At 46.6% G+C, this 15,653-nt stretch overlaps 1 protein-coding gene across 2 annotated transcripts in view; it reads left to right on the top strand.

Annotated features, from left to right (window-relative positions):
• The first annotated feature begins 727 nt into the window (after nucleotides 1-727).
• The window catches only part of LOC113892651 (apolipoprotein L2-like), a 41,207-nt gene continuing 26,281 nt past the window's right edge, over nucleotides 728-15,653 (top strand). The window contains exon 1 of one of the 2 annotated variants that reach the window (XM_027541765.1): nucleotides 728-947. The gene's annotated coding sequence lies outside the window, so the exon portion shown is untranslated. Of the gene's footprint in view, nucleotides 948-13,112; nucleotides 13,958-15,653 lie in introns of those variants that run through there. The other variant, XM_027541766.1, reaches the window with a different exon arrangement.

Genomic DNA, 15,653 nt, shown 5'->3' with positions numbered 1-15,653 from the left:
TAAACCTTTCTGGGCCCCAAAACTCTGATGTTTTGCTGTTGTTTGGCTCACAGTATGTCAGGCTCTCGGACTTGCATTCTGTAACACATGAAGCCCAAAGTATTCTTCTGGACCCTGGGGTCCCCCAAGGGCAAAGCTAGATGGACCCTGGGGTCCCCCGAGGGCAAAGCTAGATGCCATGTGGAGCCCTATACCATGGCCACAGATACAGAGCTCCACACCAAGGTCATCTCCCAAACTGACTGTGCCCCATAGCAACCGTTGATCTAAACTGGCCAGCTCCCTGACCCCATAGTAGGTTAAAAAAAAAAAAACCTCACCCTAATGAATCACCTAATGCCACCCTTCCAGCAGGAATTTTCTTTGTGTTGAGGCTATAAAAATTGGCCACTGGCCCACAAAGAGCATCAAGCACGTCGGCTGTCCCTGGTCCATCAGGTAGTCTGCCCACTGTCTGAGCAGCGCTCCTCACTCCCCTCTGCCCTTGGTTCCCAATACTCTCTTCTAAATACCCTGTATCTGGAAATTCTTTCCAACCCTCACACAATCACATTTTTGTGGCCCATATGGGGACTCAGAGGCTTTAGCAGCAGCCCCGTCTTCTCCCCACCAGAGGGCAGTAGCGCCCTCCCCACTTGTGACAACCAGAAATGTCTCCAGACATCCTGGAACATCTGCTGGGTGGGTGGGGATTGGGGTGGGTGGTGACACAGTTCCCTGGGTGAGGTCACACCACTGGATCTTAGCTCTGGAAAAAACCCTGGGAGCGAGGTCAGGACTGTGGGCAGGGAGGTTGGCCGGCCCTCACCTGGAGGTGCTGACCATGACCCTCGCCCCACAGGGCCTTCGCCAAGCAGCCGCAGCAGCTGACGGCCACGAAGGTCCTGCAGAGGAACTGAGCCGCCTACCTCAAGCTGCACAAGCAGTGGTGGCGACTCTTCACCAAGGTGGGTCTGGAGGGGCTCCGCGTGGCACAGGGACGAGCAAGCCTCACGCTGGCCTCCTGCGGGGCTCAGGCCCCGGGGCTGGCACTTTGCCCTTGTGTTCCCGTGCCCAGAACTTGAGCCGGGTATGGTCCTGCCCTGAGGATTGAGCTGGGGCATGTGTCCAGCATGGATGGCCGAGGTGCTGTCGACCCGAGTCCCCACGTCAGCTCCACGTAGAGACAGCACTGCCTACTCAGGAAATTTGGCTCGGGATCTGCGTCTAACTAGGTCCTCCCTAGGCTTTACAAACATCCCTTTATTATTAAAGTGTGTCAGGCTGCTTTGTTCATAAAAAATAATCTGTGTTAGTTGCAAATTTTTTTAATTTTTAGATTTTTAATTAAAAAAAAAAACTTTCTTTTCTCCTCTTCCTGTAAAAATGGTAAAATTCCTAGTTTTTATCACTGTCCTTCCATGTCTGCACCCTTCAGTAGCTCAGCTGGTAGAGCAGAGGACTGTACAGATGGTTAGCTGCTGTCATCCTTAGGTAGCTGGTTGGATTCTGGCTCAGAAGAAGTGGTTCAAGTTTTGGGCTTCATTGGTGGCTCAGCTGGTAAGGAATCTGCCTGCAATGAGGGAGACCTGGGTTTCTATCCCTGGGTTGGGAAGATCCCCTGGAGAAGGGAACGGCTACCCACTCCAGTATTCTGGCCTGGAGAATTCCAAGGACTGTATAGTCCACGGGGTCGCAAAGAGTCGGACAGGACTGAGTGACTTTCACTTTCACTTCCACGTCTAGAAGAGCGTAGCTCGTCCTACCAGGTCTACACTGGTGGCTCAATTTCCCTGTATTCCTCACTGTTTGGTATAGGCTGCGTTTAGACTTATTTACGGCAAAGAAGGTATGTTTTGCACCTGGGCAGCAGGCCTGCATGCCAGCCCCTGGGTCACTGTTTGGCCGGCCTAGTTGCTCAGGGGAGCTGCAGGCTCCTAGACCAAACGCTTGCCAGGCCTCCAGCTGCTGACCCGTCCAGCCTCCAAGCAGGTACACTTTCGGGCCCTAGGAAGGGAGCAGCAGGAGGTGATGGGAGAGGTGGGAGCCAGCACTGGAGCTGGGTGCTGCTTCCTGTCAGCAGGGGCCCACTCCCATAGAAGTTCTGGGGGGCCTTCCCCTCCTCTCCCAGCTGGTGGTGGCTGCAGCGTTTCTTGGCTGTGGCTGCACCCCTCCATTCTGCCCCCGTTTCTTCGTGGACTTCTCTCCCTACTCTCTGCTGTCTCTGTGTGTCTTACAAGGATGCTAGTTGATTTAGGGCCTACTCAGATAAGCCATAATGCTCTCATTACAAGATGTTTCACTTGAAGGGTTTTCAGAGACCCTTTTCCACATAAGGTCCCATACACAGTTGCAGAGATTAGGTCGTGGATGTACTTTTTGGGGAGCTATCATTTAACTCACTACAGGACCCACAAATATCAGTTCTCCCCCTTAAGGTCCTCTGGACTGATGTTCACCTTATGCAGGAGAAGTGCTGGAGGGTGCCCATGTCTGCCCACCAAGGGGGAGGGAGCAGTCCCCAGGGCTGCCTGAACGCCCACCATGCATGAGAACCCAGGGGCCACTGATCCCAGAGTCCCTTGTGGAAGGGAGGGGTCCTTGCTCCCTTTCCAGCTGCCCATGTGTGTCCGTGGAGCCTAAATGCTAATGCCCCTCCTTGTCCAGCCTCTCTTGTTCCCCCTGCTCGTCCCTCCTCACTGCTGGCCCCTGAGGTGGACCATGCACCCTGGTCCCAGCAAGTGCTCACCTCTTCACTTGCCTCCACTGAGCTGTCGACTTTCCCACTGGTCTCTGATTCCTGGCATTAGCAATCCCCTCATCCCTAATTTCATAGTTGCTTATTTTTCCAAATAACTCCCAAGTTTCCTCCCAGACTATGGTTGTGAATGCAAAACTAGAAATGTCTATGTTAATTTTCTGGCTGTGGTCCCCTGGGGTGATGGTGAGATGCTCAGAGGGGCACCATGAAGGGATAAATAAATATAAGAGCAAGTGAGATCACATCCGATGCTGTGTCCCAGCATCTCCCCTCTATATGCCAGCAACAGGCATTTAGAGACAGAGGATGACGTGGTGGTCAATGAACTTTGTTCTCTGATTGTTGGGCAAATAAAAAGGCTTTAGCTTCCTATTAAGGTTTTATAAAACACTACAGTGAGATCAATCTAGAGAGATCAACAGAAAAGATGACACTGATTCTGTTTTTTGAATAATTTTTCAACAGTGACCAGGTAATATCTTTTAGATTTTTTCCTGCGAAAATGTCATACTTTTTTCTGAATTAGCGGCTATAGTAGAGACCAACAGAAAGGAAAATGAAGCTACTCAGTCATGTCCGACTCTTTGTGACCCCATGGACTAGCCTTGTGGGATTCTCCAGGCAAGAATACTGGAGTGGGTTGCCATTTCCTTCTCCAGGGGATCTTCCTGACCCAGTGATCAAACCCAGGTCTCCCACATTGCATCGGATTCTTTACTGTCTGAGCTACCAGGGAAGCCCCGAAGAGACCAAATAATCATTCCCAAATTTTTATCCTTCACTCCTTTAAAAAAAAAACTAAAAATTAAAAAAGTTTCTAATTATAGAAAAAAATACACAACATAAATTAACCACTTTAGCCATTTTTAGTGTCCTTATTTTTTATAGAAAAGACACTGAGTTTAGGTGAGTATATGGCAGCCCTGCCTCCCTTGTAGCTCCATGTAACATCATTGCTAAATTTTGACTAATCAAAGGTGAGAGGAATGATGTGTGGACCTTCTAGGTCATGTCTTTGAAGGGAAATTATGAGCTCTGTGTCCTTCTCTGCTCTATTCTGGGCTGAAATGTCTGATGAAAACCAGCTTCCACATTGAATTAAGACCCCTCACTGGAAATGATGGCTGAGCAATAACAGGCTGGACTTCTGGTCGACTTACCTACCACCTACCTCCCAAATGCCTAGCAACTTGGACTTTCACGTCTGAAATGAATACATCTACATTGTTTGAGTACTATGTTAATATCTTGTGAGTCCTTTGTTACAGCAGCTAGGCATCCACATCCTAACCAATAGGAAACCATCCCTAAGCTTCATTCTCCTCTAGGCTTTGAGTCTTCTCATCCTTTCAGAACACTGCCTCTCTGTTCAGCCCCTGTGAGTTGACCATTGCTTGGATCGCCTGTGGCTTTGACATTGACTTCTCCCAGGATCCCATGTCTGAGCCCTCACCTCTCCAGGGGATCCCAACACTGTGGCCTATGAATCAATGACCTCTTTAGGCTTCTAAGACTCAGTTCCCAGACTGGCCCAGCCCAGCTCTTATATTAGACAAGATTAAGGATCACTCCTCCACCCCTACACCCATCCCTCAGCCTTCCTGTTAATTTCCACACTTAACTGGTGAAATAGACAGGCAGGAATGAGAGGATGGCAACCATAGAACCAAGGCAAGGGGGGTACAAAGATTTGGGACTAACTTCTAATAGGTATGGGTATTGTTTTGGGGATGATGGAAAAGTTCTGGAATTATGTAGTGGTGATGTTTGTACACATAGTGAATATACTAAAAGCTACTTTTCAATGGTGAATTGTATGTTATGTGACTGATATCTCAATTCTTTTCTTTTTTTTTCTTTTTTTTTTTTCTCAATTCTTTTAAATGCTACTTTTTAGAAAGCTGTGGAGATGGTAGGGGAAGAGTTTCAGAGAGTACATCCTGAAAAGGGACAAGAAAGGGTAATGGAGAGTCAGGTGGAGAGAAGACAGGGCAGAGGGGAGGAAGCTGTGACCAGCTGTCTTCCTGCAGAAATCAAAGTGACAAGTGACAGGGGTCATGCGTGGAGCTGCTGGTTCCTGAAGGTGAAGCACATCTGGGGGCTCTGGAGGGGATCCCGGCACAGTGGAGGAGGTGGGCCAGGCCTCCAAGATCCTTTCTTTTTTTGTTGTTTTTATATATATATATATATATATATTTTTTTTTTTTTTTTACTTTACAATATTGTATTGGTTTTGCCATACATCAACATGCATCCGCCACAGGTGTACACGTGTTCCCCCTCCTGAACCCCCCTCCCACTTCCCTCCCCATACCATCCCTCTGGGTCATCCCAGTGCACCAGCCCCAAGCTTCCTGTATCCTGTATCGAATCTGGACTGGCGATTTGTTTCTTATATGATATTATACATGTTTTAATGCCATTCTCCCAAATCATACCCCCCCTTCCTCTCCCACAGAGCCCAAAAGACTGTTCTATACATCCAAGTCTCTTTTGCTGTCTCGCATACAGGGTTGTCGTTACCAACTTTCTAAATTCCATATATATGCATTAGTATACTGTATTGGTGTTTTTCTTTCTGGCTTACTTCACTCTGTACAATAGGCTCCAGTTTCATCCACCTCAGTAGAACTGATTCAAATGTATTCTTTTTAATGGCTGAGTAATACTCCATTGAGTATATGTACTACAGCTTTCTTATCCATTCATCTGCTGATGGACATCTAGGTTGCTTCCATACCCTGGCTATTATAAACAGTGCTGCAATGAACATCAGGGTACACGTGTCTCTTTCAATTCTGGTTTCCTTGCTGTGTATGCCCAGCAGTGGGATTGCTGGGTCATATGGCAGTTCTATTTCCAGTTTTTAAAGGAATCTCCACACTGTTCTCCATAGTGGCTGTACTAGTTTGCATTCCCACCAACAGTGTAAGAGGGTTCCCTTTTCTCCACACCCTCTCCAGCATTTATTGCTTGTAGACTTTTGGATTGCAGCCATTCTGACTGGCGTGAAATCGTACCTCATTGTGGTTTTGATTTGCATTTCTCTGATTATGAGTGATGTTGAGCATCTTTTCATGTGTTTGCTAGCCATCTGTATGTCTTCTTTGGAGAAATGTCTATTTAGTTCTTTGGCCCATTTTTTGATTGGGTCGTTTATTTTTCTGGAATTGAGCTGCAGGAGTTGCTTGTATATTTTTGAGATCAGTTGTTTGTCAGTTGCTTCATCTGCTATTATTTTCTCCCATTCTGAAGGCTGTCTTTTCACCTTGCTTATAGTTTCTTTTGTTGTGCAGAAACTTTTAAGTTTAATTAGGTCCCATTTGTTTATTTTTGCTTTTATATCCAATATTCTGGGAGGTGGATCATAGAGGATCCTACTGTGATGTATGTCCAAGAGTGTTTTGTCTATGTTCTCCTCTAAGATTTTTATAGTTTCTGGTCTTATGTTTAGATCTTTAATCCATTTTGAGTTTATTTTTGTGTATGGTGTTAGAAAGTGTTCTAGTTTCATTCTTTTACAAGTGGTTGACCAGTTTTCCCAGCACCACTTGTTAAAGAGATTGTCTTTTCTTCACTGTATATTCTTGCCTCCTTTGTCAAAGATAAGGTGCCCATAAATGTGTGGGTTTATCTCTGGGCTTTCTATTTTGTTCCATTGATCTATATTTCTGTCTTTGTGCCAGTACCATACTGCCAAGATCCTTTCTTATGGCTCTAGGGTTACTTATCCACAAAAAGCAATGAACTACTGATACTTGCAGCCCATTGGGTGAATCTCAAGAGAAGTTTGCTGAGTGAATTTAAAAAGATCTGCCTTGGGACTTGCCTGGGGGTCCAGTGGTTAAGACTCTGCTCTTCCTCTACCAGAGCCACAGGTTTGATCCTGCGTGCCACATGGCACAACTGAAAAATAGAAGTAAAAATGCAACGGCCAGTCTTAAAGGGTTACATGCTACATGATTCCACTTATAAAATATTCACAAAATGCCAAAATTCTAGGAATGGAGAACAGATCAGTGGTTGCCCAGAGTTAGGGAAGGCCCATAAAGAAGTGACCCCAGAGGATCAGCACAGGGAGTTCCTTCGTGGGCACAGAACACTCTGTATATCAGTTTTCATGATGGTTAAATGAATCTGCACATATGATACAATGTGGTAGGACCATCTCTGCCGGGGTCCAGCCCCGGTGGATCCAGGAAATTCGAAGCGGGGACAGCGTCGGCGAGGATCAGGAAACAATTGCTTAATTAAACGTTAATTAAGGATATAAAGAGTGGTTAAATAAGGATAGCTCAGTGAGGAAATTCAGTGGAGAAAAGAGGCTGAATAACTTGGTTTACGTGGAAAGCTAATAAAATTCCAAGGCTAGGAATTTACATCACCTACATAGGCCGCAGGCATCCTCCCGTTCTCCCGAAGGAGAGGAGACACTAAGGCCTCCCCTGTCAGATCTTAGAAGCCCAGCAAAATTAGTAGGCTTGATGAGTCTCCACGCTCCAATTCAGCCGGAAGATGAGAGAAAGAACGACATGGGGAGACCAAATTTCGGTGAACAAGGCCCGCACTTTATTTTCCAAAGTTGTTTTTATACCTTAAGTTGTGCATAGGGGATAATGGGGGAAGGGGTAGAGTCAGCAGTAAGCAGGCTTTCTTCCTGCAAACTTATCATATGCAAAAGTTTAGGTGATTTACATCATCTTCTGGCCAGGAGGCCTGTTAACATTTTAAGACCCTTTCTTCAGAAAACTTATTTTTCTCTAAAGGTGATTAGTCAGGCTCCACCCTTCAAAAGCATTAGATAAAGTTGCATTCCTATAGGGCAAAGGTGTGGTAGGCTATAACAAGAAAAGAATTAACTCAAGGGTCCAAGGTTACAAACATTAAAGCTACTACTTACATTCTATAAACCAATTATATTAATCAATACACTGCCAGGGACACAGTAGGTAAGGGATATGGAAACTTAGCAGCAAACATTGGCCCAAAAAGTGAAAAACCCTTCACCAATACAATTTCTAACCAATCTTTTAACTGCTCAAAGGAATCTGTATTTAGACAGTTTAGAACATCTCATGCCTCTCATGGTTGTGAAATAAAACACTCTTGTCACGCCCAGGAACTTTATTAACTGGAGCTGTAAGTTAACTCTTTTTCAGACAGAGAGATGGTGGTGGGGGACAGCCCCCCGTAAAGTCAGAGGTGTAGGTGAGAGCACAAGGCAGAAAGTAGGCAGACTCTGGTTTTGGGGGTAGATGCTCGAGAATTTCCAGGGGGACTCCTGAGGCTCGATCCCGCCTTTGCATATGCCGAATCTCCTTCCTCATGACCTTTGCCACAGGCAGAGTTCCTCACGCTGGCTCCTGGCACATCTCAAAGACATAAAAATGAGAACATGCAAAAACTGGTAGAATTTGAGTGCAATCTATATTCTGCTGCTGCTGCTGCTGCTGCTGCTGCTACTGCTGCTAACTCGATTCAGTCGTGTCCAACTCTGTGTGACCCATTGGACTGCAGCCTACCAGGCTTCTCCATCCATGGGATTCTCCAGGCAAGAACACTGAAGTGGGTTGCCATTTCCTTCTCCAATGCATGAAAGTGGAAAGTGAAAGTGAAGTCACTCAGTCGTGTCTGACTCTTAGCAACCCCATGGACTACAGCCTACCAGGCTCCTCCATCCATGGGATTTTCCGGGCAACAGTACTGGAGTGGGGTGCCATCTATATTCTAGTTAGTTGTATTTTGATAGTGACTGCAGTTATATAAAATATCACCACTGCAGGAAAATTGGGTAAAGGGTACACAGGACCTCTCTGTAGCAATTTTACAACTGTGTGATTTTGTCTGTGAGTCTATACTTATTATTATTTTTTTAGTCTCTGATTCAAGAGTTGAATTGTGGAGATAAGGATCGTTGGATAAATGAAGGGGAAGGGAGGCCAGCTTTGTGACCTTGGGAAATGAATGAATGAATCTTCTAAGTCTGCTTTCTTATCCACGCACAGGAATGATGAGAATGGCAGACAACTCAGGGAGGTTTTAAAAGAGGAAAAGAGATGATGCCAACATGCTGAGCCCAGAAAACAGCACTTCCTGTTGACTGAGCATCTACTGTTCACCAAGCCCAGTCCCTGCCTTGTCTCACTCATCGTCTCAGTGACTCTACAGGCTACTCACTCTTTCTATGAGCAAGGAAACCAAGTCACAGCAAAACCTGGGGTAGCCTAAAAGGGCTGCATGATGGCAAATTCTCTCCCTACTCATGGAAGATGCGGAGTCATGGACGCAGCCGAATGGGGCCCAGAGGCTCTGTGATGAAAGAGTTCAGGCAGCTTTCCCCCTGAGGTGGGGCTGTTCCAGGAGCGAGTTAACACTTGGAGCCAGTTGCAGTGGGTCCCCATGGGCCCGGTCGGACCCATCTCCCAGTGCCCACTAGGGCCTCTGGCAGCTGGGCTCACTTCTTAGGCCAAGTGGTATTTGACATTGTGACTCATCTCAAGCTATTGTGGAAGAAAATTACATTTTTAGACTATTCAAGGATTTAAAGATTTCTCTTCCTCTAAGGAAATGGCATAATTCAGAAAACAAACCAAAACAAGAGGCAGGGAGACCCGCCCAGATTCCCCACTTGAGGGGCAAGTCTGAACCTTAGTTTTCCCTTGTGACTCAGGGATAATAAATGTTGTCATCAGAGGGCTGTGGTAGCTTACACAACAATGTGTGTGAAAGTGCTTTGCAGATTGTAAAGGGTTCAGGTGCTACTATGTTTTCCGATAAAGGTACGGTTTTTTAACAATTTATTTAAAATTTTTAAAATCATCAACTTTACCATTTTACCCATTTTTAAAATTTTTATTTATTCACATATTTGATTATTCACTTGGCTGGGTTCTCCTTGCTTTGATGTGCATGTTCAGTCCCATCTGACTCTTTGTGACCCCATGGACTGTAGCCTACCAGGCTCCTCTGTCCATGGGATTTTCCAGGCAAAAATACTGGAGTGGGTTGCCATTCCTTGCTTGCAGCAGGCTTTCTCTAGTTGTGGCATGCAAGGCCTACTGTTTGTTATGGTGCTTGGGCTTCTCATTGCGATGGCTTCTCCTGTTGCAGAGCACAGGCTCTAGACACGTGTGACTCATGCACTCTATAGCACGGGCTCAGTAGTTGTGGCACCCGGGCTTAGTGGCTCCCCAGTATGTGGAATCTTTTTGGACTAGGGATTGAACTTGAATCCCCTGCATTACCAGGAGGAGTCTTATCTGAACCACCAGGGAAGTCCTAGTTTAGCCATTGCTAAGTGTAGAGTTCAGCGGTGTTAAGGACACCCACAGTCAGTTCAGTTCAGTTCAGTTGCTCAGTTGTGTCCGATTCTTTGTGACCCCATGAATCGCAGCACACCTGGCCTCCCTGTCCATCACCAACTCCCAGAGTTCACTCAGACTCACGTCCATCGAGTCAGTGATGCCATCCAGCCATCTCACCCTCTGTCGTCCCCTTCTCCTCTTGCCCCCAATCCCTCCCAGCATCAGAGTCTTTTCCAATGAGTCAACTCTTCGCATGAGGTGGCCAAAGTACTGGAGCTTTAGCTTTAGCATCATTCCCTCCAAAGAAATCCCAGAGCTGATCTCCTTCAGAATGGACTGGTTGGATCTCCTTGCAGTCCAAGGGACTCTCAAGAGTCTTCTCCAACACCACAGTTCAAAAGCATCAATTCTTCGGCGCTCAGCCTTCTTCACAGTCCAACTCTCACATCCATACACGACCACTGGAAAAACCATAGCCTTGACTAGACGGACCTTTTTTGGCACCTTTGTAGGACACCCACACTGTCATGCAATTAGCATCACCCTCCATTCACAGAATGTTTTACATCAAAAGAGAAACTCTGTCCCCATTAAACAGTAACACCCTACTCTCCCTCCCTTCCACCCCTGACAGGCACCTCTGAATCCTTGGTCTTTGTGAATTTGACTCCTCTCAGGAACTTATTTGAGTAGAGTCATACAGTGTTTGTCCTTTTGTGACAAACTTTTTTTTTCCTTTTGACTGTGGTGAAAGGGTGTGCTAAATCCTCACCTTGATTTGAGTCTGCAGCCCCCTTGGTGGCTCTACTGTGAACTGGTGTTTATCGAGTCCAGGAATGTCCAGTGTCCATTCTGCATCAGAAGACCTTTATGATAACCTGCCCATCACTTAAATGGATGTTTAACTGAGTTCTTCTTCTCACTGTGGTTTTGCTTGGCTGTCAAACTAAAGTCATGCTAGTGAAAGAGAGAAGAGTTTATTGGGGAAAGAAATGACAGAAAAAGAACTTTAAACTAGGAGTGATATTTGCAAGTGGCAAATCTCAAACTTGGTTGGAATCTTGGCTCCTCCCCAGAAATCCGCCGCCTCGCCCCTCCCCTCTTATTTGCAAAGTCCGATCAGACTCCTGGCCTATGTTCCAGCGTGATTGTAAGACCAAACCATAGTGTGTGGCCCTCAAGGGTGACACCCATCACTCCTCTGTGTCTCCTTCTAAGGCTAGGGGAGGTGACCACGATGACACAGGGACATTTCCTGGGATGAAGTGGCCCAGATGGAAGGTCAGGCAGGCCTCCCTGGTGAGGGGGAATCCAGCCCCACTGCCGTTCCTTCTGCTTGGGGCAAAGCAGAAAAGTCCACCAGCAGTCCAGCTGCACGACTCTCGGGCTCTGGGACCTTTACTTCTCAGTTTCTTCATCTGAGAAATGGAGCTGACGCTTCCTAGAGCTGATGTGAGAGTAAAACAGGCAAGGTGTGGACAGTGCCTGCACAGAGTGGGGGACACATTTGGCCCTCCATACACCTCGGCTCTTTGCTGAATATCCAAACAGGAATTAAGACTGGCTTTCTGTTGTAGACTTTCTGAGTTGCCAGGTCCCTAGCCTTCCTCCATTTGGAGAAAAGAGGCCTGTAGTCAAGTGCAAATAAGTCAGGGAACAAAGAGCAATGTGCTCTCAGCCCTTTGCATGAACTTGGCATTCATCCAGATGGCCTTGACTACCAAGTTTGGAAAAGGTCAGTTTTCATTCCAATCCCAAAGAAAGGCAATGCCAAAGAATGCTCAAACTACCACACAATTGCACTCATCTCACACGCTAGTAAAGTAATGCTCAAAATTCTCCAAGCCAGGCTTCAGCAATATGTGAACCATGAACTTCCTGATGTTCAAGCTGGTTTTAGAAAAGGCAGAGGATCCAGAGATCAAATTGCCAACGTCTGCTGGATCATGGAAAAAGCAAGAGAGTTCCAGAAAAACATCTATTTCTGCTTTATTGACTATGCCAAAGCCTTTGACTGTGTGGATCACAAGAAACTGTGGAAAATTCTGAAAGAGATGGGAATACCAGACCACCTGATCTGCCTCTTGAGAAATCTGTATGCAGGTCAGGAAGCAACAGTTAGAACTGGACATGAAACAACAGACTGGTTCCAAATAGGAAAAGGAGTATATCAAGGCTATATATTATTACCCTGCTTATTTAACTTATATGCAGAGTATATCATGAGAAACGCTGGACTGGAAGAAACACAAGCTGGAATCAAGATTGCCGGGAGAAATATCAATAACCTAAGATATGCAGATGCCAACCTTATGGCAGAAAGTGAAGAGAAACTAAAAAGCCTCTTGATGAAAGTGAAAGTGGAGAGTGTAAAAGTTGGCTTAAAGCTCAATATTCAGAAAACGAAGATCATGGCATCCAGTCCCATCACTTCATGGGAAATAGATGGCGAAACAGTGGAAACAGTGTCAGACTTTATTTTTTTGGGCTCCAAAATCACTGCAGATGGTGACTGCAGCCATGAAATTAAAAGACGCTTACTCCTTGGAAGGAAAGTTATGACCAACCTAGATAGCATATTCAAAAGCAGAGACATTACTTTGCCAACAAAGGTTCGTCTAGTCAAGGCTATGATTTTTCCTGTGGTCATGTATGGATGTGAGAGTTGGACTTTGAAGAAAGCTGAGCACCGAAAAATTGATGCTTTTGAACTGTGGTGTTGGAGAAGACTCTTGAGAGTCCCTTGGACTGCAAGGAGATCCAACCAGTCCATTCTGAAGGAGATCAGCTCTGGGATTTCTTTGGAAGGAATGATGCTAAAGCTGAAACTCCAGTACTTTGGCCACCTCATGCGAAGAGTTGACTCATTGGAAAAGACTCTGATGCTAGGAGGGATTGGGGGCAGGAGAAGAAGGGAACAACAGAGGATGAGATGGCTGGATGGCATCACTGACTCGATGGACGTGAGTCTGGATGAACTCCGGGAGTTAGTGATGGACAGGGAGGCCTGGCGTGCTGCGATTCATGGGGTCGCAAAGAGTCGGACACGACTGAGCGACTGAACTGAACTGAACCAAGGCTGGGCTTCCTCAGGCGAGTTGCCTGAGGGCACTAGCGCCTGAAGATACTAGTATTGTCGCTATCAGCAGGGTTCAATCTAGAGGGACTTGATCAAAAAGGTGGGGTTGGGGTGTGGACAGAGTGGCTGAGAGGTGGACTTGGGACCCTCTCCCAGGTACCCTGTGAGCAGAGCTGGGGACGGTGGACTCTGCAGGGAAGGATCCTGGAGGGCTTCTCAGAGGAAGTGATAACAGATTTGGGCTTTCTAGGAAGTATGATTTTTCTGGGTGGTAGGAGTAAATGTCCGTGGCAGAAGGAATTGCATGAGCAAATGCCTAGAACCCACATAGGTGTGGCCCTCAGGAGCAGCAATATGACCAGTATGCAATGAGCAGCTGGTATGTTCCGGGAGACTGTGCCAAGTGATTCTGGCGCAAAGGTAAATAAGGCAGGCAGGCTGGTGAGTAGGTGGAAAGGGTGGAAGGAGCCAGGAAGAAGTTCATAGAGTGGAGGAGTGATTGACCAAGGGTTTCACAGTCAATTGGTGGCAGGTCTTCCATCGTGAAGCTTGAGACAGGGTGGACCGTGCCCAGAAGGACCTGCATGTCAGGACTGTTTTTCTAAGAGCATCAGCAGGGAGGATGAGAATAGCTCAGGGTGGGGCCTGGTGTGCAGGGTGTTTGTTTGACCTGAGCCACTCAGAGATGAGGGTTTCACTTTCCCTTTCAGTTCTCCAGGTATATCTGGGCCCAGAGGTCGTGTGTCGTTATTGCAGAGTCAAAAAGCTGGTAGCTGCTTTGCATAGCTGAGAACAACTGGATCTTGTTTACATTCAGCCAGAGAAGATTTCTGGGTAAGCAGGCAGGGTAGGACCCCCCACCCCCCATCTCCCCATCCTCAGGATGACGGTCTGCTGATGGTCACTAATTGACAGAAGAAAGGAAATGGAAGCTCAGAAAGGTGAGGTCATGGCCGACATGGTGGGTTAAGCAGGAGTAGAGCCTGGTTGTGGAGGCAAGTGAGTCTGATGGCTTCCTCCCACCCCTTGGGCCCCTAAACAGTGCAGAGGGAGGGTGACACCTGCTCAGATGGGCTCAGCTCAGGATGTGGACTTCTGAGACATGAGCGGTGACCCCAGAAGGAAGGTGAGTGTTGGGGGTGAGTGTTGGGAAATTTGGAGGAAGCAGAGGGGGTGAAGGAGGGCAGGGGGGTCAGAACCCTTCCTCCTTGTGGCCTGGCCACCTTGATGTTTCCCCCAGGGTGCTGTGCTGAGGCCAGTGGGGCAAAGGATTTCTTTTGAGATATAAGGAAGCCAGGTTTCATCACCTACCCTTTGACCCCTGCTTCCTAAATGCCTGCTCAGAGCCAGGCCCTGGGGGAAACTGAGGCCTGCAGAAGGACAGGAGAGCAAACGGGGAGATGCAGGGCACTGTCTTTCTGTGCTCAGTGGGCCTCAGCTCAGGATGTAGGTGATGGGTGGCCCTGTGTAGGGAAGATGGCCCAGCAGACAAAGTGAGAAGGGCTCACTGCACGATGCCCACATTAAGATCCTGGCTTTGCCATCTTAAAATAAAAACCCCAACAGTAGACAGGTCAGTATAACAGGAGGGACATGAGCTTAGATCTATGTGTTTTACAGGCAGAAACAATCCTAGAAACTTTTGGTTTATTAAAATTACAGTATTCCTCTCACATACCCATGTCAGAAGCACTGGTCTCAGCCTCGTCTCTGCCCACCGAGAGCTGTGTGACCCTGGGCAAGTCAGCTCCTCGGGAATCGTTTGCTCAGATTTCATATTCAACTTTTAAAAAACTAATTTCAGTCTTTTCATGTGGATTTTAGGCTGTGTGTTGGGGATGCTCACCTTTGTGTACAGGAAATAATGCAAAAAGTGTCTGCTGCTCTCCCATTGTATTCTGGCCTGCTTTATGGTGTCCATGGCAATATTTAATTTTTAAGAGGTCATATAAATCAGACTTTTCTTTATGGCTCTGGGATTTGTGTCTTAATGAGAAAGGTTTCCTCAAATCAACATTATTTCTAACATTTTTTTTTTTCCAGTACCTTTGTAGTTTTTTTCTTTCTGGTTTACATTTAGATCCCTTTGGAGTCACTGATTGATTGATTAGAATCTTTTTGTTTCTTCCTCTTCCTCCTTCCCTCCTTGATATTTTCCTTCTTTGTCTTCTCATTCAAAAGAACATATTTAATGGGTACATTTCACAGTCACAAATGAACACACCCTTTTATGTGCCTTCAAAAGAGCATTCATTGCAGTCAGAAAATGACTCCTCCCTCCTCCCCTCACAAAGTTTTAGACAGCAGTTAGGGAACAGAGAGCAGAGGCTGGAGAGAGCTGGGCTGCGCACCCAGACCTGGCCCAGACACCCTGTGGGAGGAGAGACTTTGGAATGTCCAGCTTAAGGCTCAGGCCAGTATCAGATTTTAGATAAGACCCATATTTCCCCCCAATTCTCTCTTCTTTCTCCTCCTATAAAAATATCATGGCTGGAGTAAGGAGACATGAGGAAATACACGTGTCTCCTGC

Source organism: Bos indicus x Bos taurus, chromosome 5, assembly GCF_003369695.1.
Source record: "Bos indicus x Bos taurus breed Angus x Brahman F1 hybrid chromosome 5, Bos_hybrid_MaternalHap_v2.0, whole genome shotgun sequence".
In the NCBI taxonomy this organism is placed as follows: Eukaryota; Metazoa; Chordata; class Mammalia; order Artiodactyla; family Bovidae; genus Bos; species Bos indicus x Bos taurus.
This window is presented reverse-complemented; position numbering and strand designations above follow the sequence as displayed.